Source organism: Nomia melanderi, chromosome 2, assembly GCF_051020985.1.
Source record: "Nomia melanderi isolate GNS246 chromosome 2, iyNomMela1, whole genome shotgun sequence".
NCBI classification, from domain to species: domain Eukaryota; kingdom Metazoa; phylum Arthropoda; class Insecta; order Hymenoptera; family Halictidae; genus Nomia; species Nomia melanderi.
Window position 1 is genome coordinate 23,683,309 of NC_135000.1, and position 25,136 is coordinate 23,708,444.

The 25,136-nt window shown below is 46.9% G+C and overlaps 1 long non-coding RNA gene across 3 annotated transcripts in view; it reads left to right on the forward strand.

The window, feature by feature from the left end:
* LOC116426920 (uncharacterized) overlaps window positions 1–25,136 on the forward strand; it is a 210,885-nt gene that overhangs the window by 47,898 nt on the left and 137,851 nt on the right. For all 3 annotated transcript variants that reach the window (XR_012997928.1, XR_004234995.1, XR_012997929.1), the window contains exons 2-3: window positions 3,318–3,349; window positions 17,681–17,800. This is a non-coding gene — a long non-coding RNA (uncharacterized LOC116426920). The remainder of the gene's footprint in view (window positions 1–3,317; window positions 3,350–17,680; window positions 17,801–25,136) is intronic.

Sequence of the window (25,136 nt, forward strand, 5' to 3'; positions counted from 1 at the left end):
TCAGGTGAATTAGACAATACCCTGCGACCGGTGTGCGCGCTAGGTGTTCGTGGGAGTGGATTAGCCGCGATATCTTCGGCGGGCTTTAAGCTTCGGGCGTTATCCTTGGAGATTGTTATCTTCGGTTGTACACGCTCGATACGATTCCAGCGTACCTCGATAAAACATTGGTTGTCCGTTGGAGAGACTGATAGAAATATTGATGACGCTTTTTATTTTGTGGTGGATGCTTTCAATTATTTAGGGGAAAACACACAGAACAAGAGTTGTTGGAATAAATTCTTGGCGTTCCGGTGTTCAATTTTGTATTTGAAGTTCGGCGGTGTGTCAGGTAATTCCAGCTTCGAGCCGATAAAAATAATATATATATTTAAATGCATGAAATATGGTTATAGCAACGGAGAAATTTTATTATTTACCGAAAGCTGGATCTCGTACCCGTGGGGATTAAAATTTCAAATGAATGTGTATGTTCTGGGAGGAAGTTTTAAAGTATGGAAGGAAGTATCGCCTACTTCCAAGAAGAAAAATATTAAAAGAAGGGGCAACGAAGTTTTAACGTTAAGATCTCGGACGAGTATTCCGTTCGTTATCGTAAAGATTGCAGAGGTCTCGATTATTACAGGGATGAGATAGAAATACTTTTGGATAATGTATTTCACCGGCGGGCGATAACGTCCGCGAAAAATGTAAAAGATCGACGGTAGAGGTGGTTTCGCGACGCCGTGTATAATGGCGCACGGGGATACGGATAAAGGACGAGCCGGCACCGGGCCGAGAGCAATAGACTATGAAAATGTTGGGAGGTCGAACGATAAACGTCAACGAGATGGTTGTACAGTACGGTAATTGTACGATAACTTTTACGATGGGCTTGCACCATTCGTGCAAGCACGCTTCCACGTGAGAAACCGCGATTCGAGTCCCGGGTATCGTCTTACGCGGATACGTTTAATTAAGCCGTGCGCTGTGGTCCGGGCAGCCCGTCGCCATGACGTCTCGCGGCGGTGATAGACTTTTTCGCCGAGGATTTCGAAGACTTCGAACGAAGTTTCCGAGTGAAATTCGGTTGATCGATCTAATGAAAGTTACGCCTCTAGAAAATTAAGCGACACGTGTATATTGGTAATATTCGAAAGCATCGTTTCTTATGAATCTACCGAAAACGAACTCTTTGTAAAATACTTCGAAGATTCTAATGAGAAATTTGTGAAATTGGTTCGAGTACCTAGGAGATACTTACGATTCTATGCGTCGAGATTAATCGATCGGGTAATTTGTAGCAGGTGTTGGAAAAAGTATTCCGCCGTTCAGGGAACAACAACGACGCGTATAGGAAAGAAGATAGAAAAGTTCGGGCGATAAGAAGCAGCAAAAGTGCTCGATCAAACGGGGATAATTAAAGAGCCGGAATCATCCGTCAAAGAAGCGTCGACTAATCGCTCACGGCCGATCTGAAAGCGGCTGCTATTCGATTATGATTAAGCTAATTCGAGTTTGATCCGCGTCACGTGGAAATAATGGAGGTCTCGGTAATTACATATAAATCAAATTATACTTCGAGCCGACAGCTCCATTTGATAACTGGTGGCGTGCCATGTCAAGTGATCGAGTCAATTAGGCCACCGCCTATGCACACTGAAAATTTTATCGCGATCGCCGCCATTAAAACGCAATGCCGCGGAAAATAAATTTCTCACCCGCGCGTTACGCAATTATCATCCAGATGCATTAAAGATTGAATCCTTTTAAATATTATCCATCAGTATCAATTTTCCTCGAGCATATTTTAAAACTCTTCGATCCACTCTTCAACTGACTTCTCGAGAATTCACGTTTCACTTTCGCAGCAAGAAGAAACAACGTTCACTTCGTACCCACCATTGAGAGTCGCCGAGAGAAAATAATTCTACAGGTTCTATCTCACGCAGTAAATTCCATAGAAATCAACAAATACACGCATACCATCCCCATATAACCCACAAAATCATCAAACCAACACAAGGTCCAATTCCCTCGGACATCCTCCCCCTACAGTTAATCTCAACAAACGAAAACCACTTACAACCCGTCAATTAGCATGCACTACCGGAGGAGGAAACGCAAAGGAAACTTAAAGGAGCCATCGATCTGATACTTAGAATGATCGACGTATCGCAGGGATCGTAGCTCGAAAGGAGCGCGTCTTCCCGTGTCCTTACGCCGGGTTACACGTAAAAGGCGGTTATATCGGACGGTTCCCTTATCGCGGCCGGATCTGGGACGAGTTTGGAAAGAGATCCCGGCAGAAATCGTTGTCCGCCGGAGGCGAATATCCCGGCCAAAAGTTGCCGGTGGTTCAGCTACTTCCTGACTGGCGCGTCTAATTGCAGACGGCGTTGAACCGCGCGGGAAACGGTGCCGCACCGTTGCGGCGCAGGCTCGCGGTGTCCGTTGGGTCTAGCTTAGTCCGGTGCCAGCCCGCCCGCGGGCACTCGGGGATCTGCATTTAAAGACGATAAATTAGATCCATAGGCGGCGGGCCACGGTGGCGGAGTAAAGCGGGCGTAATTTCGGTTTCCTGCCCGTCCATCTCACCCGTGTCACCCCGCCGGTCGGTTGCCCGCGGATCGCGCGGTCACGGATGGCCCCCGGTTCCTCTGAAAAGCGGCCGGCGTTCAGACGCCAGCAGAGAAGAGGATCGTGTTGATTTATCGTATCGTCTGTCAGAAACGCCCGGGGCGGAATCCATCCACCACGACACGTCCGTGATCACGGGAAGATCTTCCGCGGGCACAGGTGCGCGGCCACTCGCGTAGACTTTAATGGACGTCGGAAGTCCGCGCCGCTATCGGCCGGATCGGAGTGTGTTCCATGGCGGCGCGCCCGCGCGGGTAACGTTCCACCCGCGGAATTTATCTCCTCCGCGATTTGTAATTTAAATACGCGCACGGTAAACCCTGGCTGCCGAAGATCCCCGGAAAACGAATCGTTCGAGCAGCCGGAGAGTGGTTTACGGTCGAGTCGATCGCGGGTCTTTCTTGCGGCAGCCGGGTCTCTCGATGGAATTCGAAGCTGGGCGGAGTGTGGAATTGGGGGCTTGAATTTAGACCGTCGGAATGGGGATCCACTTTTGGGTGGAGTTGGTAAACTAGGTGTGATCCGTGCGATGCATGTTGGTTTCGTGTACTTTGGGATATTATTATTTTGCGATGGCGGTTTTAGGGTATGTTTTGTTACCGAATAAAGCGTATTGTATACATTCGATATTTTGTGGCAACTGTTCTCTATGAGAACTTCTGATATTTATTATATTTGTTATGTTTCGTTTGTTTCAGCATAAATCGGTCACGACACCACGAGGCGAGAGGTTAGTGAAATTATTGGAAGTGTTCCGTTCTTTACGATCGATTTCATTTTATTAACAATACGATGCAACGCTGACGGAGAATGTTAACAGGCTCGATCGTTCGGAGGGGTTCGATGGAACGGTTACGAATCGCGCAATAAAATTATTCTAAAGCAGATAAGAATTTTTCGAACGGTTTACGGGCACTTGTGTCCGAATTCAAATTGGTCGGCTTTACCTGGCTACGGTGCCGTGCAATTGATTCGATGTCCTCGGCACGAGCGAACATCGAAACGCTCGCCACAATTGACCATTTCCGGAATCTGGTCGTAGCGTTTCGTCCAAGAAAATTATGCTGGACAGGAAGTCACGGGCGCAGTCTGGAACCAAACGACCGCCGCGAACGGTTATGGCTGACATCGAAATACCGTTGCGAATATCGCTCGGCTACTTAGTTCTTCGATTCCCCGTGTCCCCCTTTTTCTTCCCTTTTTCACTTTGAACAACGGTATTACGTATACGACGATACGCGTACCAATTACAATATATCCTACTCCCGTTTGTATCCCCGGGATCAAGGAACAAAAGCCTTGTTAACGGATTTATCGAGAAATTGAAAATCTTGTTCAACACCTTTCTATTACGCCTTCGCAGGCACGAGTCGATTACGAATTCCTTATCGCATGTTTCATGATAGGAATATGTAAATCAACCGAGCCGCGCATTATACAAACGTTACAAATAGGTTCCTTTAATTAAATAACGACGTCGATTTAATTTCAATTCATAGGACAATGATAAGTCACGATTCAATTTGTCTCGCCTTCGACATTTCGGAATGAGGTTCAACAAGACAAAATGCAACGTCTATTTTCGTTCTATCTCAGGAACTTACTGGCAAAATGTTTTAGATAATTCCGGATGAAAGGGCAATGAATGTTTCAGGGTTCGGTGGTTCCAAGTGTATTCATAGATGTTCAGATTTATCGAGGTTACCTAGCCGGTGCTGTTTACGACCGACGATTCCCGTTTCACCGCGGTTAATTCATTTAGCCGTCGGACGGCGCACTGAGCGCGAATCGAGTTAATATCGAGTGTATTGCCGTTCCCGGTTCCCGGTTATCCCTCTCTTCGTTATCGGGCCACTGAAAAAAGAGTACTCTGTTACCATGGTAGTCAAATCGATTACTGATTGGCAGGTAATGCGCGTGTAATGCGTCGACTGGCGCGGTGCTGCGCGGCGGCAGCCGCGCCACCACCCTCTGTGTTCAACGTGTGCACTTGTTGAACGGAACCGGTCAAAGGATGCGTCCGATGCAATCGTCTGCACCGTTGGCATCCGAATTGAATCCACGTAATTGCGATGAAAACAGGAGGGGATACTTAATTTGGTAATTTTAGAATTACATACGGACCGGAGCTCTACCGGCATGAAATCGACGGTGAAATTCGATGGAGGGTGAATCGAAAGATACGCCCCGCAGTCGCGGTTACTTTCACTTTCCGCTTCCACTTTTTCTTCGCGAACGAACGTGAAGACGTGCTTGCGGGATCATTGGATTGTCCGTCTAAACGGTATTTATTAAATACAAGGAACACGATACTCTAATATTTTGCACTTTTGTTAATCATTTGTACTCGGCTTTCAATATTCAAAAAAAGGTTTCGGAACAATGTGAACATACAAATATCTCACCGGTTTGTTTAAGTGAAACAATCGAAGGAAATTATATTTCGCAAACGTACGGATTTACAGTTCGCACGTAACAGATTCGCGCATTCATGGATACCGTGCGCAGTTCAGAAAAGGCAACGACAATGCCTGCGAACGTCAAGTATCGTTGATTACGACATTTCATTTTCCTTTTTCATAGCGGGTATTGCACAATCGGTCCTAAATAACAGGGACGGCGTTAATTAGAAATAGCCTCGATCGATTTAGAAGTAAGTAGAATCTCGTTGGCGTTTCGTTAGACACCGCGGACCTCTGACCGTATCGGTGCCGTAATTGGCCGATTGGCAGACGATCTACGTGGCGGCGGGGTTGCGCAATGGCAGCCGGCGGAATATCAGCATGTAGCACGCTCCGAGATGAAGGCGAATATTTTTCCTAATCGAGCGCGCGAAACATACGGCTGGCGATTTCTATCTTGCGCGGAGCTGTACGAATACGGTGTACAGCTCGCGATGCGAAAATCGTACTTTCTCCGGTTGCCTAGCAGCACGAACGGTTCAACGGTGTACCGCTTCGGAGGTGTGAGATTTGCATCGGTGATTACGGATGATCGACCTCTTCCGGGAAAAGTTCGCGGCGCGCGGCCGCTGCGTGTTTTCGTAACGTTTAGCCCTCCCCCGGACTCTATCGCGGCGATTCGTGAAAGTTTCCGAGTAATAACAAATATTTGCGTATCCCGTTACGTACGCGCGTATTGTTGCGGACCCGATCGTGTCCCGCCATTTATAATTCCCGCGGGTTTCTCGAGGATCGCGGTCGAGGTTCGCGTTCCGTTCGAGTTTTGCTCGTTCGGCGGGAGATTAATATTAATCAGAGGCGAGAGGTTTGTCTTACGGTTTCAGAGATTCCAGCCGGCGATACCGGATTGATCGATTAACACTGGAAAAGAGAGACTCGGGAGTCGGAGTGTCGGCTTTGGAACAAACCTTTGTTTGAATTATTCAGTCGAACTTATATTATTTCGGACTATCATGATCCTGTCAATATGAATCATGTTGTAACCGTATTTTCGGCGGAACGGAATGATTAAAGAATGCCCGGGCATCGGAGGGAATTATTTTCGTCTTTGTGTTCTATCATCTGTCCGACACTCGGGCGGATGTGAATTAATATGATAAATGGAAGTTTGACTTAAGTCACGTTTACGAAAAATTGACATACGTATATTTCAGAGTTTTTATCGGGAATACAAATATTCTGACGTTGTGGAAATGTCGCGCTAAAATTGTTTTTTCTTAAACAGTGTCACGTCTAAGTTGGGAATTCGGTATTGATTCATAGGACAATTCATTTGTGTCACGGCTGTAGACTCAACCGAAGGGAAATTTCGAAATGTGTCACCGTTCTGCGCGTTTCGGCAATCCTTCGGATAACAATTATCTCGCAATATCTGTATGGGCATCGTGAACCGTCCCTTGTACGAACGTCAATGCACAGTCATTTCATTCGTCATTATCGGGACAAGCTCGATGGAATACGAACGAACGCACACGCGCTACCCTCGATACGGTCGGGGTGCTATTTCGCGATCCATCAAGCATAACGATTTTTCGAGTCCATCCGCGGCCGAATGCGTTGTAAATTAACGTTTCCATTGTTTCCATTGTTGGCGGCGTTATAGCGGCTGTCGGCGCGTGTAAAGTTTATATCGCGGCGTAGAGGCGAGGCGCGGGCATCAAATTGACACGCTGTTTTCCAATTGGAGTCGCTGCAATGATACAGAAACAACGAGGCCGTGTTTTTCATTCACCCGCGAATCGCCGACAGCTCTAAACACGCGGTTCATAATTGCGATTAATATTATTCAAAGAGAAAGAGAGAGAGAGAGAGAGAGAGAGAGAGAGAGAGAGAGAGAGAGAGAGAGAAAGAGAGAGAGAGAGGGAAGAAGAGAGATCGAGCCGGTTTTTCCGCGTTCCATGTTAATTGCTTGTACGGCGACTCGAATATAAATTATGATATAGAAGGTCTAACCGAGAGAGCAAAGTCCGATGATTTGATAACATCGTCTGAAGAATTCAGTATCTTCATTAAAATCGATCCATTTATTCCAACGGGAATAAATTTGTTTCTTCCTCATGCAATATTGACTTTTTTCACCGACAATTAAATTTTATGTGGTTTTACGGGTCGAATTAAAGTCGCGAGGATTCAATATCTACATTTCATTATCGTCAAGCTTCGAGCGCTTTCATAAAATAACGACAAGAATCCGGATTTTTGGAAAGGACTCGATTACCCGATTGCATTAACGATTATGAAACGTAGTTTAATCATGTGCGAATTATAATTAAACGTCCGACCTATCTGAACGTATGGTGATTAATTGCGAACGTGAAAGGTTGATTATAGACAAGGAATAAAAATGGTCGCCGCGGCATCCTTGGAACATCGTAAAAAACTACGATCCATCGAAACGAACACAATTTTCATCCTGCTATGCCGGTCAAGAAATACATTCTCAAATTACAAAACCTCTTTTTCGAAACTTTTGTTTCAAGCTTCCTCCGAGTCTTCAATTGTGCTTCGTATTTGCAAAAGGACCGAAGAATGGCGTCATTCAGCAGAAGTTGAACGCCCCCCATTGTTCGATCACGATGAATTGCCACCGGGCGAGCTCTGTCAGCGGTGTACGCAAAAATACGTAACCGAGACTGTCACAGTTGCTGTCGGGACCGAATTAAATCGCGTATTATCGGGATCAATGCGACGGGAACGAGCACGGCCGCGGAGAACACGGTTCGAGTCGCGTTTCGCGACAAGTTAAAGAGCAAGGGAATGCTGCTGTAAATAGAACCAGCACGTTCGGCCGGGCCACCGGTTCGCCCATTTTTTCTTTTTTTTTTATTATTTATAAGCCGTTTTGAATGGCACGGCACGTTGCACGACTATAAACGTCCACGGCAGCAATTTTTAGTGGCGTTGCGCCCGTCCAACGCGACCCTGTGTTTCGTTACGTTAACGCCATGCTGTTACGCCGCTTTGTTTTCCGAAATGAAGAAATTTCCCGCGAGAGCCGGTTCGAAACGGCTGAATACCGCCGGCACAGTATTTCTCCGCGCCCAATTCCGCTCTAGGCGTTTTAATGCCCGCGCGAGAAATTTTTACCTTCCGCCAACTTCGGTTGGCCACTCGGACAATTAATCTCGCTGAAAGTACAGGGTTTCTTTCGCGAACGTGCAGCCGAGTCATTGTAACGAAACATCGATATATTCCGTTTGATTAAATGCTGTGTTGTTTAAGTGATTACTTGAACTTTTATACATTCGTATTTACTTTGATGAAACAGTAAAAGTTAGCTGGAGAAGCGCATTGTTTTATGTATGTCCGATGATAGTAAATTAATTGTGTGGGATTTAATCGAGAATCTTTGTAACGTGTAAAATGGTTGGGAACGCGTCTTTTGGAAGACTTGAAGTGATCGACGAGAACAGTCGTTAAGGATTCCGTTTGAATATTCGGAAAGAGCATGTTACTTGCAATTTGTTCGTCATTGTAGAACGACGAGCGAAGTAAGCAGTATCCTTCTGAAGCATTTGTAAATTTATTTAGTACTTCAAGGAATTCAAGGGGAGCTTATTTTAATAACGAGACTCTTGCTATTAAGAAAGGAGGTACTATGCTAAGATTTATCGACTTCGAGAAGATTTCACTCATTAACGTGCTAAGACTGTTCCTTGGAAACGTTCGTGGAAATCTGATAGGCGACTTAATCTGTCTATCGAAGGTCTTCATGTTTTAGTTTGGGGGATGATTTGAGAATAAGTCAAGTACTTTACGGACACGTACTATTTGTTTAGATAGGCAAGCATTATAGCAAATTGATTTTTGCGAAATATAGATATTTATACAAGAATCTTATGTTAAGTACCAGTGTTCGACTGAAAAATGTATTTAAGACTGTAGTCTAATCCATCAATGTAAAGAGAGCGAATATTAGTTATCAAGATGTATGACAGTCCGATTAAATTTATATCGCACATTACTTTGCTCTACAACGCAAATTAATTAAAAAGAAACTTTCTCTAAGCATGCAATATTTTCTAGGACAATCTAATATACTTAAACTACAGTAGTTCATTTCAGATTAAAGTTATACCCTTAATTCGTTAAATTATACGTTTGTGAACCGTATAAAAGCGCAAAGTTCCCAGCTCATTTGTTACCTCGTAGATAACACGAGGAACATAGTAAAACACGAATAGGAGTAGAGGCCACGAGAAAAATCAGTGATCAGAAGTACAACACGGGTGTCCAGTTTATAATTAGCGGAATACCTGTACGCGTGAGTTTGAGAAGTCTCCGAGCGCGGCGAACGTGCGATTAAGGTTGCTCCTTTTTCAATTCCCACCGGCTGGTGCCAGTCACGCAGCGCTCGGACTCGGCCCCGATGGTCTGTTTCGCAGACAGTTGCCCCGAGATAATAATGCTAATTACAAGTGAGGACGTCGCGAGGGAGCCCCGATGAGATATTTAAAAAAAACTTTAATTCCATTTACATGCCGTCCCTTCCAGGAATCCGAGATTCGGTTGCTCTCAGGCCACTCTATGCGTCTTGCGATATCCGCGAGAGTCGTTCCTCTTCTTTTTTCCCACCTCCCTCTCTCTGCTCCTGAAACGTTCTTTATTTTAGCGTCCGGCATCGGCTCGGTAGAAAATGAAATTCGACAATTTATATTCCGTGCGACCTTCGCCTTGAAATCTCGTGTTCCCCTCTTATACTTAATGTTTCATAGCTGCGCCGCTTTTTTTTTGTTTTCGCGCGTCTTTTCCCTAATCTGAACCTCGCGCGATCCGCCCGAAGGAAACTTAATCGACTAAGACGCTTCCGTATCGATTCGGGATTATTACGTTCGATTACGTCTCTTATTTATGTTCGACCAGGCACCGGACGGCGCCGGGAAACTCCCTTAAAAGCCGGGTCCCTCATCGCGTTCCGGTGCCGCGAATTTCTCTTCTCCCTCTTCTTCTTCTTCTTCTCCACCTTCTTGTACCACCTCCTTTTCTTTCTTTTTCCCCTTAAATCTCATCCCGTATTCCGCAGGAAAGACGAAATAAGAAAATCTCGAACAGTACGACTGATTAAGCTGTGCTCCGCCGCTGTACTTTCCATTTCTAGAAGCTGTCCCGCGTTCCTTTTTCATTTCTTTCCTTCATTTGCGTAAGACTTTAGAAACGCCCGGTTAACTCGAACTTGTTATTCTAGCCGGGGGTACAAAGACTAATGAGTGAAGCCCGAGCATTTCCCACTTTTTCGTGCCGACCCAAGTTTTTCTCTCTCCGCCTCTACCCGCGTTTCGCTCGCTTTGTTTTATTTACTTCCCTTCGCGTTCGACTCGTTTCGGTCGCATTCAACCGATTGCCGTGGACGTGTCGGTTAATCGTGGCTTTTCGCTGGGACGCGACTGACCTCGCCTTCTGTTCTCCGAACTAGCGTGATTTCCGAGGAATTCGAAGCATCGATCGCGCGAAATGATACGTGATCGTTCGAAATTGATTTACTTCTGGACGATCGCGCCCTTGTCGTTCTGATTTATTTTTCCTCGCGGAGAAAGATTTTTTATCGGATTATATCGGACGGCCACGAAATCGCATTTTAACGTTGAAGATGTCACTTGACGAATCCCCTGAAATACTACTGATCCCAGGAGGTCTCGGTAAATCACGATACGAGGGATCATTTAGAGTCGGTCGGCTTGGCTTGCTCTGATAACCGCTGCCCACGTATCACCCCGCTCCGACGTTACATTCTTTCGATAAATTAGCTTGTCCGGGCCCTCTAACCGGTACTGCTCTGCAGCAACAATCATTCGTAATCGCGGAATTCGGGTTTACCGAATACAATCGTCCTACGAATCATTTCATATATCTTTCTTCAATTGGTGTGAAAAGGTTCTCACATTTATACCTTCGAAAAGTTAAGCAATTTCTATCAGACCGCTGTACTTTCCAACAGCTAATTTTTCATAATTCGAAGATTTCGATATACAAATAGGAATACGAAGGTACGACGACACAATCAATCAGTTTCATAAACTAAAGACGCAGGAATCCTTGATTCATCTAACGTAGAACATAACAAAAAAATATAAGACAAACGCATCAATAGAGAAAAATTGAAAATCCTCACAAAATTCCATCATAAATCTCTACAAACGATTATTTGTGCGGCACTTTCATAAAGTTCCACTGTCGCGATTGTCTTCCCTTTCGCAACCTGCGTGATTTCACGACTGTCCGGAGAGCGAAGAAACGGAAACTGCTACGATTTCTCTAGCCGGTTCGCGAGCGAAGAAGAACCGGGCTTATATCACTTATAATGTCCGGTGTCCTCGCGCAGGACGCCCGACGGGGAATTCCCACGGAACCTGGTGGCTAACGGGGGAGGGATCCTTTTTATTCATGAAAAAAACCGACCGCCAAGGGGATCCGTACGCGCGAAAGATAATACAGACACTTCCTAGAGCAATTTCATTTTCGGTACAACCCTGCTCGCAGGACAGCCGGGCTTAATCGGTTTTCGTCCGCAAGAAGGAAGCGCTGCTCGCCGGCAATCCGGGGTGGGGAATAAAAAGGAACCTCGGCCGTTCTTTTCCCTCCGTTTGGGCCCGGCAATCCTCCTTCTCTTTCTCCCGCCACCCCTTTTTCTTCGCCCTCGATGTACTTACTGCGGATGCAGCACTTTTAACGCCCGACCATTTCGTCACGAGCAGGAAGGCGGGACGTGAACAATCGGAGGAAAGTTGAGACGTACATTTGCGCCCGGCCGCTGACCATAAAGGCGGCCATTCACCGTAAGGATATTATACGAACGACGCGAGCCGATTCCCGTCCATTTTGTCACCGGTATGGGCACTTTTTCACCGAACAGGCCAAATATATATTCGCCTCGGCGAGGAATTCCTCTTCCCGTCGGGTTTTTGCAGCCGCGGAAGGACTTCTCTCGTCACTCCCGTCCACCGCTTATTCACCTTTTTTTCCCATCGTCGTAGACATGCACTTTACCAAACGTTCCACCCTTGTGTGTCCCCGAGAGGACGTAATCAAGTTCGAATTCTAGCCGATTTACTGTGGGCACGAGAGGATTCTCCGCGAGGAAAAGCGAAGTTTTTGCCGGGGTTGAGAGTAAAGAAGCCACTGGCAATCCGGAATAATCGAATTCTGTGTGTTGTAAGATAGATAGTGATAGAAACTGTCGCTGAAGGGAACTGAATTTTGTCGGAAATCGGTAATAACTACACATCGGGGAATAATAAACTTCCTTTTATTCCTATATTTCCATGGTTTCATCAGTTCGTTTTTTCCATTTATTTCGAGTGTTCCTCGTGTACCGCCGTACCCGGCGAGTTTTACAGTAACACACTTTTCTATCGACGTCAGAGAATGTACGCGAAGAAGTTAGAGGACGCAGAACGAAGAAAAAACCCGGGACCATCGAATGTTCCATGTTTATGGACAGCACGGATCAGTACCAAGAAACGGTCCTTCGGAGCGTCCATCACGCTCAGTGAATGGCGCGTGAAATTCGTACGAGGCTATTTGGCTAATGGACAGATAAAGGGCCTCGTTGACAATCTTTGGCATTTTCAATCCTTTAATGCACGTCATAAGACACTGATAACGGTTTCGTGGTAGGGGGAGGCAGGGAGATCCTCGTGTCTCGACATCGTCCTTCGTTGAGCCCCTTTCACGCTGGTGGACGTGGCGTCGCGCGTACACACGCGCGCGTCCCCTGCACGTATAACTTCGCGCCATTCCGTCCGAGCAATCTCCGGAGGTACTACCAGGTCTGGACAATAACTTAGATAAGGGTCCAAAGGTCCCCTTTAATACCGCGATTTTTCAAAGTGGCCGCATGAGAAAGCTCGTCCCGGCTCGATTCTACTCGGCCGTCTGAAACGCGGCCAATCTTCTCGCTTTCTTCGTCTGCCCGGAGAAAATGGAATTCCTTATTTAAATTGGCCTAACGTTTACGGTGTAGCATTTTCGAAGATTGGAGAGAAGCGGGATGATCAACGTATCTAGTAATTGGTCCTACGTTTCACCGATTTGAATCCCTCAGAGAATGGATTATAATGAATACACATTAATCATAGACAAAAAGTGATCGTTAAAAGCGTAATATCCTATTCCAAATATTCCTCTTCAACTGAGCTCCTAGCACTAGCAAACTTAAGAATTCACCTACAATAGAAATAATTCCTTCATACGCGTATACAAACTTTCATTGTACAATTCGCAGAATTTGGTACCAGAGGGAAACATTCGTAATCTGGTAAAGTCTTTATTACATTCTCATACAGTTCGTAACCTCGTTGAACTATTCCAAATGCTTCGTAGCGTGCCAGGAACCCCGCGATTTATTTTCATATTCGTAACAACTCCGAATCCGTATGCAACATTGACGAAACTGTTCGAGTGTTGGTTGGAGGCGGGAAAACGGCGCGGCGCAAATGGAAAATAAAAGGAGGGGAGAGCGCGGGACGAAAGAAAACCACGTGCAACAACGCCGGCGCAAAATGAGTGCCGGCCGGTATATTAATTCTGCATTTAAAGCTGCGGTCAGGGCACACCGGTCTCGGTGGTCGAGTGGTTAGTACGAGTGTAGGTAGAGAACGCAACAATTCAGAGGGGTTCGCCGGGTGTAATGGCTGGTAATTAGAGTGCCATGATAGCAGGCTGCGCGAAACCAGTTATCTCGCTACGTGCATCGTGCATGCCCATACTGAAACCCTCTCCAGAACCCTGCCCTCCCTCCTTCCTACCTCTCATCGTCCTCGCCTGCTGCTGCTGCCGCCGCTGCCGCTGCTGCTGCTGACCTTTCTTCGTCTCCAGACTCGTCCTTCTTCGCGGCTCGCTTCAACCAACATCCCCAGCCGACTCGCTGTCCTGCTCCTCTGTCCACCTTGTGCTTCGCGCGTGCTTCCCCTGCGATCCCCCGATTGACACATCAAGGGAAATCTATCGTGATCGTTAACCTCCGGTCAGCCACTCAGGACCCTGTCGAAGTATCTTCTCGAATATTACCCTCCGCGTCTGAATTTCGTTAATTTTTTGCCCCGTGTTGCGACCGCTGTGACGCTGTACACGCAGACTCGAGTCGCGTTAACTTTAAGACGCCTGAAAGTAGGAATTCCTGGATAATTAATCGCGGCTTAATACTTGGACATTCGCTAAGCGATTCATGTTCTTGATTTTATGAAGAAGGATCTCGAGATTAGAACTGTTTCAGAATTAATGGAGTACTTTGGTAAATCTTCGTTTCGCCTTATTCACGGATATATAATGATCGAGGAAGGAGTAACGGAGACTAAGTGAAAGGTGCGCTCTTTTTCGTTACAACGTATGTAGAAAGTATATGTTCCACAGTTGCGGTGGTTATTACGAGTTACATGTCGGGTATAATATATGATATATTATGCGGCGAATAATATAGAGAGATGTATAGAAGCGCAAGCTGCGGGGTGGTTAATTTACCATCGGGAGGAGGCGTATCTCGAGCGAAGGATCATCCGAGCGTCCTGATAGGGATCGTTGCCGCAACAGTGATTATCGATCGCCCGGAGAGTATCGTCGTATAAAAAACCGTGCCCGTCGGACTTCGATTTTCATATTCAACGATACTTGATTTCCCGCGGAGGCATTCACTTAAACGTAGCGCCGGAACGTTGAACCGCGCGCATCGTTTACCCGGTGTTTCGTTATACAGGTCGCAGTCAAAGTGTTAAATTGGGGCGTGTTTGCTCCCTTTGGCAAGCACAGTCGGAGTCTAGGAAATCGCACGTTAATTTCTTTTTTCCTCCCTGTCTCTTCGTCTCCTCCTCTCTTTCCCTCTCCCTCTTTCTCTTTTTTCAACCTCCAGCCGTCCGTTCGCCACAGGGGAAATTGGTTTTTTCCATTGCACGGCGACGAGCTGGCACGAAAACACGCGGATACAGCCAGCCAGCCAAGTCGAAGTAGCCTTTTTTCCGAACAGGGACCTCGATTATACTCGAGGGAAATGCAAGTGCACCGTTTAATCGCGAAAGAAGCGCAATTTGTCGATCCCAGCCATTAAATTGTTTCGGTTTCTCGGTGAATTCGTTAACGCGTCACGATCGGGTCCTCGTAACAGGAACGATACGATCTCAAGGCAGTCCACAAATCCTGGCAGATTTCTAAGGATCTTATCAGGAGCAAAAAATGGCAATAAAGTTTCTCGGATAATTTCGTTCGGAAGTCTGTATGAAAAGTTAAACGGAAACGAGCTTATCGTCGACGAAACGGAATAGTCTCGAGAGTACTGCAATCAGTGCCCCCGCGTCCGTTAAATTTTCTAAATAAAACATTGAAATAAATTATTCTCGAAACTTTCCTATCTCGCTTTATATATCTTCTAATTTATGCATGTATTAATGCCATGACAAAGTTACGCAGGGCCATAATTTACGTCACGCTAGCCGAGTAAAATGATTTCCGAACATTCTTGAATAATTAAAGAAAATTTTGAAAAATCTACTCCGTTTGAATCTTCCATTGTTTTTCGATAAACGCTTACCTCATCTTGGATCACGGCAGAACGAAATTAATCGAACTCCCACACGACGCTCGATTCCGAATTCAATCGAGAGATTCATGTCCCGAACGTGCGAAGACGTTCCCGATTCTCTATACTCCTCTATCAAAATCGTGACAATCCGCCAGCGACTAGCAGCTCGCAAATGGAATTTCACGAGTAACACAAACACGATTCTACCACGGTCCGCGGGCGCCGTATAAACATAAATCAACACTCGCGGGTCTACAATTCCTGTACTGTTCGCCGAACAATTTACGAATCACTTGGTGCGGCGTGTACGGAGACATCTTAAATTTCGTTGAAGTTCCACGCATCAGTCCGCGCGGGAAGATTAACGGTGACCGGCAAACCAGTAAATCTTGATTATTAGATACGTTCGCGAATCGGTAATTCCCCGCGAGATTAAATTCTCTGTTCCCTTTGAAGCCGTACTCGCATTAGCGCGCGCAGCGTTTGACTTCGAAGTACCCGAAGAAACATTTCCATCTGGGAACTAATTTAATTCGGACGTGTATATTTTCGTTTCCTCATACGCAGATAGAAAGTCGGCGCACAGACGATAAATGGTTATTGGAGGATGGTATGGTTATTATTACTATTATTCTTAAGGCCTATTAGGTTTTATAACCCGACGCGTCGGGATAGAAAGTATTCGATGAGATACCGAACGATTTTCTATAAATTCGTTTCGGTAACTCGAAAATGTTCGCGATACTTTCTCCGATATTTTTCTTACCGGTCCCGCCGCGATCGTTTCAATCATACTTCTCCTAATTAGCTTCGCGCGACGATGTGACTCATTGGAACGGTCTCGAACAACCCGGTACAAAATTCCCCGTGTTATTTCAGCGCGAAGTCCGCTAACAATCCACGATGCAGATACGTATACGCGACTCAATGAAATTTGTGTCCGCTCGCGCGGTTCGCAACGTTGAGGTACAAGCTACGTGGCCCCGATGCTCTCGTGCGACCACGGCCTTAGTCTTAAAGCGGTTATACACCGATTACTTTCGAGCGTGTGTATTCTTTGCTAAACGTATGGGTAGACCCGACGTATGGACGTATATATTCGCCGCATGTTTCATGCTCATTGGTTCCCCTTTCACATGAACTTTGTGCCGTTCGCCGGGCTCTCGCTCGCTCGGTCTCGTCCTCGTTCAGAAATCGCATACACGCTGCCCCGCAATCGGCATACGATACGTACCGCATAGATTGCTAACGTTTCTATTCCATTTACGGACGGATAATTAGTTCGAGCCAGCCGGCATTTCTACGTGTATCCCCGCGCGTCGATCTTTTCCGATTGGCTTCCCCGTTCGCTACTCGATTTCACTGGTTCCCGTTGTCCTCCCTATCTTTTCTATCAACACTCGAACACCCAATTTATTGCCAATAGCGAAAACTCATTTCGCCATTTACGTTTCGCGGGTATCGTAAAATACCGTGCCCATTAAACACCGCCATGAGTTAAATACGTTCAGCCTCTTTTTAATTCGACTCGTTTCGAACTATCGCGATATAAAACACAGTCGATCGGCTCGGTTCCTGGTGGACCGCGGTGATCCGTTTGACCTGGTGGCCAGCTGGAGATTTTCCCTCGGTGAACTTAATAATTCGTTGAACCAATGTCTCCTGCGTTCCAAGAAAAACAAGACACCGACCGAGTAGCCAATTCCAACGGCCAAACAACTCCGCCAAATGCGCGGATCGCTCGTATCAGCTCGATGGAAGCCAGCCGAGTTACAATTCCCCATTCTCGCTTCGTTACGCAATCAGTACGTCTTTCCGTCGCAGCGGCAACCGAATGATCTAAAAAGCCAGCCGACAGTCGTCCAACGAGCAGGATTATCTCGAGCGCAGTATGCGGCTGCTGCTCCCGCCTCCGCCCGTAAACCAGTTCATTTTCTAAATTAAGATAGCTACTCATTGCTGCTAAGCGGTAGCGGTTCAACGGAACCGATCAGATAGCGGTACACGGGGTCGTTCGACAGAACTGCAACGCCAGGCGGACCGACGGTACACAGACTGGAACGGTGATTTATAGTAATTTGCATGATTGTAGAAAATGAGGGAACACAGCGCCGCGCGGAAGATCGGCGCCGAAAGAGTGGGATCCGAGGCGAAGCAACACGGAGGATGGAAACGGAAAACGAAACGGGCAGGACACGCGGCGGAGGAGAAGGTGAGAGGGACTCAGGGAAATCGGAGAAAGAGGAAAAAATGGCGGGGAACGCAATTGGCATTCTGTAGCGCGCGGCGAACAGCACCCACTAGCCGCGTGTAACAGGTATACGTACTAAGGTACCAGCGTAATTACCACGTACGTACGGAGCTGGCACCGCGTATATATTCAGTCTCATAGAAACCGTATACACGGCCGTGCCTAATTCAATTAAACAGCCAATCAGATGCCCGATACGGCGCGGTTAATTAACCGCGCATTCTTATGCATGTACCCGGCAATCTCGTTAGGTCATACACACGTACATACGCCAGAGTGGTGCCCGCCACCGCTGCGGATCTACTTATCATTATACAAGGTGTTCCGAGTAGCCGTTTCAGTGAGTCAAAGCTGATCGCCGTCGTAGCTCGGCCCACCGAACGACGGAAACCACAGGCTGCGGCCACTAACCAGCGCTCCGTCTCTTCCCGCCGCGACCGGCGCGGTGGTTCCGTTTTCAGAGTAAGCTCATAAATATGCAGTTTGTTATTCCGCGGCGTGTCAGTGTACACGCGGGTTCCGGTTTTTTCACGCCGCGACGCCGTCCCGCCCGGGCCTTCGACATGTTGCGCGCGCGAGGCGATTGAAAATTCATATGGCCCGAGTCTTCAGGGACACCGGGGCCCGGTGTTTATCTTAAACCGATGCAACGACGGTGAGACGTGGCGACCGGAGATGATTCGCGTCGAAGAGAAGAAGAATAATATTTAATCGTCGTGTTCCCTTTCGAATCGAGCCTCGAGAAGGAAAAGATGTCTTCGGGAGGGTAAGAATAGCTTCTTCGAGCATGCATACTTCTTTAATAGATATTGACCTTTCGACGATAAGGTTGCCCCAGGTGAGATCTAATAATTCCGTTCGCAGTTTCATTAAGTTACGAGGTCGATCTTGATTTACCGTGAAATTAAGTTTCCGCGGAAAGTTTCGCATCGGAAACTCTTTACTATTACCTTAAGAGCGCAGGCTCTTGAATTTCTTTTCGAGCCGAGCGCCCGCGTTGCGTAATCACCGATTCAGCCCCCGTTTATCCCGCGTTGCGAGGAATCCCCATAACGCGGGGTTATTTATTTCAATGGTCGAGCGGATAGGCGAAAAAGCGCGCGACGCTACCGTCGCCGTTTCTCCCTTTTATACGGGCGACGCGAAATCGCGACGCTGACAACCACCGCGCTTTCGAGCGCACGCGTTCCCTGGACAATGAAGACGACGCATAAAACGAGCCGGCGAGGCGAACGTTTAAAGGTCGTTCGCGAGGCGGAATGAAGCATTGGAAAGCGAACGAGCGCCGCGTGGGTGTTCGCCGTGAGCTTTTCACGCGTGTCTCTCCTCCGCGCACACGCGCGGGCGGCAGCTCGCCTCCGTGCCCCGTTTCAGGAAGGAACCCCGGCGCATGATGTAATGACGCCGTAACCGTCGGCTGATTTACAATGAAACGAAATCGTAAATACGTTTTCACGGTAATTTGGCCATTCGTTGTCTGGCGCCGTCAAATTCCGATCCCGCGTGTCCCGTATACACGAGTCTTTAGAGCTTCCGTTTTACGTGCGTCTGCGTCCGCGATCTTCCGTCGGATCACGGGGGAAATGTCTTTTCGATAATGTTTCTTTTCCTTTTCCCCGTACTCGTCGGCGTTAAAAAATTATCCCGAGAGACATTATTTCGATTACGAACTTTCATTAAGATTGCGATCTTTGGGTTTATGGTTGTATCACCTTCATGCGTATCTCGTGAAACTATAAAGATTAATTCGAGTAATACCTGTCTAGAGTTTGATTTTTATAAAACAACTTTACCGAGGTATGCCATCTTTACGTATCCGAAGGAGGGTATTATGAAATTAATAAGAATTGCTCAACGTAATTTGCCTATAAATTATAACTTCCACAGAGACGCAATAAGAGTCGCTCGTCTACGGAAAAACGTCTCGTCGATGACGTTCCATCCCCTTCGTTGTATTCCATGAATCTGAAAAAACTCACCCCGTATAATTTGCATTTAAGATCACGTTTGAATAAAGAAACTTTAACGAGCAGCATAAACCTAGAACCTATAGGGGAACGTGTCCGCCGTGATATTTTGTTTCCCTCTGCCGCGCTGTACGAAATGAAAAACTTATCCAGATCAATTAGCATTTAAAGGTTCCGATTTGAATAGGGAAAGCGTTATCAAGGGACGCGCGTTACTTCGAAAATACTTATTCCGCCGTCCCTTCGTTGCGGGCTTCGATGCCGGGATTAAAAAAGAAAGCGAACTGTTTCCGCGGCGAGAGCTCAGCCGTTGCCGCGGATCCCCGGTGTTGTATGTATATTGTTTCCTCCGGCGTTCATTACAATTTTTGCGTTCAGGTAACGAGTGGAATTCGAGTCAAAGGAACAAAAACCCTACACATCCGACTACGTATCGAGTGACAATAGATATTCGGCGCGGCCTGTAGACAGCGTGGGTAGAGTACACGCTGCAAATCGTCAGTCGGACTGTTAACGTGTGTCACTCGTTGCGCCGCCGCGCCGCCATCGCGACGATCGTAAATATATATCTCGTTGTGTTTCACGGTACGTATTTTGTTGTATAATGCCTCTCGTGAAGCGGACCCGGTTCCTTAATACAATGAACATGCTTTTCATACGCGTGTTCCGTGCCTCCGAGTACTCTCTCGTTCTCGCTTTGTTACCGATCTTGTCGTTCGGTCTGACCGAACGCGCCGCGCCGCACAAGAAAAACGTGTTCATTTTGTAATACTTCGTACAGTTTTTACCTTTCGGCAAACGTAGGTGTCCATAAAACCGTCCACGGTCTTCCGGTATGCGAACGCCGCGTTCAAGAACGAAAGGAAACGTGGGACAGGTTCGAGTGCAACCGTCCGCGGGGAGAACAATGCGAAACTGTTTATTCAACTTCTATGGATTTTATAGAATTTATTTTATTCGTTAGCGTGGGTTACTTCGCGTATAGACGACCGCATTGGCGACGCTGCGCGATGAATTCGCGTATTATGATGTGCTAGAGGCTACCGTGAATTCGATAAACGTATTCCTATGTATTCGGATAGAGAGTCTAGAAACAATTTTATTCAAGAGGTAATTCGAAACCAAATGATACTTTTTCGCCGATTCATCGCGAGAGAAGTCGTAAAAGAAAGAATCGAATCATTCATGGGGGATTCGAAGCTCTGAACCTTCCTCTCGATTATTCTACGAGAGAAATCGTTATCCAACGCGATACGCCGAGAAGCGGTCGTTAATTCTTCCATCAGGGCTCGCATAAATTGCAACAAAGAAGCTCGTCGCGACGGGAACAAGTGTAACGCATAAACTAGGTCTAGGCGTAACGGCAGGCTAGCAGGCAGGTACCGGTCGGCTAAAGACAATCGGAATCGAAGCTCGCATCGAATCTTATCTTCTTAATCTACTTGCGATCCAGCACGCCTATAAATACCGCGATTCGTAGCCGGGGGTCAGGCGTCTCGGTATTCATCCGACGATCGGTTACGAGGGTTTCGCGCGCGCGTGCGCGCTCGGCATCGGTACGCAACGCCTACGCCGAAAATCGTTATTCATCGTCGTAATTGCGCGAACTTTGCTCGTAACGGCCGGCCGGAACGAGCGGAGCCGGCTCGCGGAGTCGGCTCGTTATCAGCCGGCTGTTGATGAATTCGATTCGTCGAACGATTAATGAGGGATGAAATTCGTACGAACATCGGTGTCCATTCGGGAATTAGCGTATTAATCGCGACGGTGTTCCCTTTGCGCAAGTTTTTATCCCCGAGTCGAATGCGCCGCGCTGAAAACGAGTCCTACCACGGAGGCGCTTTAATGCGTATCGCGAAAAGATCGGATAATTGGTGGGCGAAGGAACGCGTTAGGGGAAAATAATAACCCTTGCTACTTTGTAACCCATTAGGTCTCGTTAACGATTGCCTGTCGAGCGATAATTATTTATGCCGCGGCCGGTAATCGGGGCTAACTGAAAAAAGTATTTGTTGGCCGAGGTATCGGGCCAGTGTAGGAACGCCGGGGGGAGAGAGGTGAACGCGAGAGTTCGCGCGCGCGTGAGTTACAGGCCCGCTGATATTTGCGCTGTTGGTATATTGCCGCTTTGCCCGGTGATATTTATGTGTATCGCGCCATACATCATACCGCTTCGGCTCCGTATTGTATTTATGGCGGCCGGAGGAAAAATGGGACAATTAACAGTTCCGAAACGGCGCGCGCAGCTGCTACAAAAACTGCCCCTGCACAGAAATTCATTTTACAATATCCTGATTAACGTCCGCGATAATACCTTGCTATCTTCCCCGCGATTTAAAGGGCACACCCGGCGCGGTCCCGTCAATTTCGTCACTCGCTCTCTGCGAGCTGCCGACTCTTTACGATCCTCCCCTCGATTGAATATTATTTTATTCGATTCTCCATTTTATACCGATCCGGAAGTTTCAATCGGGGATTCATCGGATACGGAACCCCCCGACTGGATTGCACGGGAATTGCGATCGAAGACGTTCGCAAATATCGTGATCTATGCCGGTGCTCAACCGTGTTTCATTGCTCGCGATATTTATTGCTTAACGAGGAATTGATGCATGTTTATCGCTTCGCCCGAATTAGACATATCGAATTGAACAATCGCGTCAATCATAAGAAACGACTACGTGAAATGTACTCGGATATCTCTCAATCAACGAAATATTCGAAAGCATGTTATATATAAGATAATTACACAGGAGATATTGAACAGTCTTATCCACTTCATTAATTCGCTTGTAATTTCCATTCAATAGAATCAATGAATTAATCAACATTCGACTAGAAAATAATGAATAGGGAGGGAGGTTTCGAATGCAAAGGATTAAAACGTTTTTCAACAGAAGCGTGCATCTCCGTCGAAGGGTTGAAACCCTCCGCGTTATAATGTATCCCTCGCTGTCAAATACTAAGCAGCGAGCGGAACGTTGGGGTGACCGGATAGACCGGTAGCATTGTCGATTCTATTCGTCTCGAAACTGTCCCTTGAAAATCAAACGGGGGAACAGGAGTATTAAGGGCGACGCAGTCGGCATTCGGATGGATATAATATCCGTACGTGGGTAGGCCGGCTTACATATTAATGTAATACATAATCACGCGGAGATTGGAGAGGCAGGGAGAGACCCGGCCCCTAAGATGAATGAGCCTTACCAAGCTCAAAAGGCATGCGGTTGATCCAATGTGTCGTAATCCTGACCCCGTGTGCCTGCTCGGTCGCTCCATTCGACCGTGCTTCGTCTTTTACCTGTGCCAGCACACGTACAAGTCTATTGTAGATATAGAAAACACGCGTGTACATATATGTATATATACATGTATATATGTATATATGTATATATGTATATATGTATATATATAATATATAAATACGTATATCCATTTAATCTGTTCGGCACACATCGACGACCGGCAATGCGCGCGGCTCGCTTGCTCGCTCGCTCGCTCGCCTACACGTTTATATAGTAAATAATACCGGCTGATCGGAGAGAAAACTCCGATTGTAGTTAGCCGCTATCAGATCTTGGCTAAGTGAACAAGGAGTGTCTGGGAAAACGCATTTACCGTTTATGCATGCGCGCCGGCTGACGAACGACGACGGTGTCTGTCCCCTGATCCCCGGACGCGACGTCCGACCACGTGAAACTTCTGCGATTTTTCCTGTTTCGGGTTCAACGACACTTTTTCCCGCCGCGTGACGTACGCGGGACGGGGGAGGGAAGGGGAGTTTATGGGTTTCGAGCGTGTCCAGCTAAGGGTTACCGAGGATCGTGCGTGGTTACGCGCAGTGATTCTTGTCCACCACCAAAGAAATAGTGGTACTTTCGTACGCGCGTCGCTTTAAAATTCCCCGGGGGAAGAGTTTTCCAATCGCTCTTACTTTATTGTCATGCTTAATGTCCCTTCCTGGGAACCCTCGCTTCCTGATACTCCGCCATTTATGGCCGTGATTTACGTTTCGACTTCTACGGATGAGATTCCGGGACTCGTTGTTATTAGCGGGTAAATTATCCGGGAGTGCTTCGAGTCGCCGTTATGAGCTTTCGCGTAATTCAGACGACTTGGAAAGTCGTGGAAGATGGGGGGGGGGGGGGGTAGGTTACCCGCCGCCCCCTCGCGGATTTTCGATCCTCCGTAATTAACGCGTTACGCATTTTTATCGGGGATGCCCAGCGAGAGATCGATAATGGCGGTGTAACGTCGTAAACGCTGATACGGTGTACCGGAGTTACTCTTAATACCCAGCGCGTGTTCATACGTATGTCACGCTGTCAATAAGGATTAAATCCCACTCGGAAACGATTCGAAGCTTGTCCAGTTCTTTATCTGCTATATTTGGTACGCATTAAGTGCGGGGAATAATCTTTTCGGTTCCATAATACGGGTAACCGCTGTGCAACGTGGCACGCGATTGAGGAAGTGTATTGCTCAACTTTAATGCACGTTTCGTTTGGATAAATATTGATACTCGCGGAATTAGCCGCTGGAATTGTATAACACGGATTTGCCCAAAGAATTGCCTCGTAACGCGAAGTCGGTTTAGCAGCGGAAAGTACATATTAAATACGACAGATATAAATACTATTAATTTCATATTAATCGAAGGATTATACTATTTCCTCGTTACGCGTGTTTAATCTCTGCAGGAAATATAATTCTTTCTTCTAAGGAATTATTTGTAATAAAATACGCTCTAACTATCCAAAGCACTTATATTTAAGCAACGCGTTATTTCAACTGTCTCGTAGTACTTAGGCGAAAGACAGCAGTGAGAAGCAAGAATAATATACAGATAATTCACAACATGAAGAAACTGTCGCTGCAGATGGCAGGTATAAGCAGTAAATTCCGTTTCCATCGAAACTGTCATAAGCGAGCCGGTATCTACGCAAATATCAGCGATTTCTCACAGAATATCCGCGTTGGGCACACGCGTGCCGCGAAGATCGGTTTCCAAGCCGATCGGGAAACGGTCCACATATTAGGCAACGCGGCTAGGTATAAATTACGATTGGCCAACGCACAACAGGGTTTGATAGAACGTGTCCTTTACGGCGATCCGGCGAGAAAGTACGTGACGCAAGGCGTACACGGGGCCCCGCATCGCGCCGGAGATAAAGTAATCTCTATTGTCTAAAGCGACAATGAATAATTCGTAGGTAGGCGATAACGACGGCTAAAGCAGTCTTCGGCCGGCTGTTGCTGTTGCCGGCGAGTTCGAGATTTCACGGGGAAAGCCTGCGTTCCGCGACGCCTCCTCGCTATCTGCCTCGCAT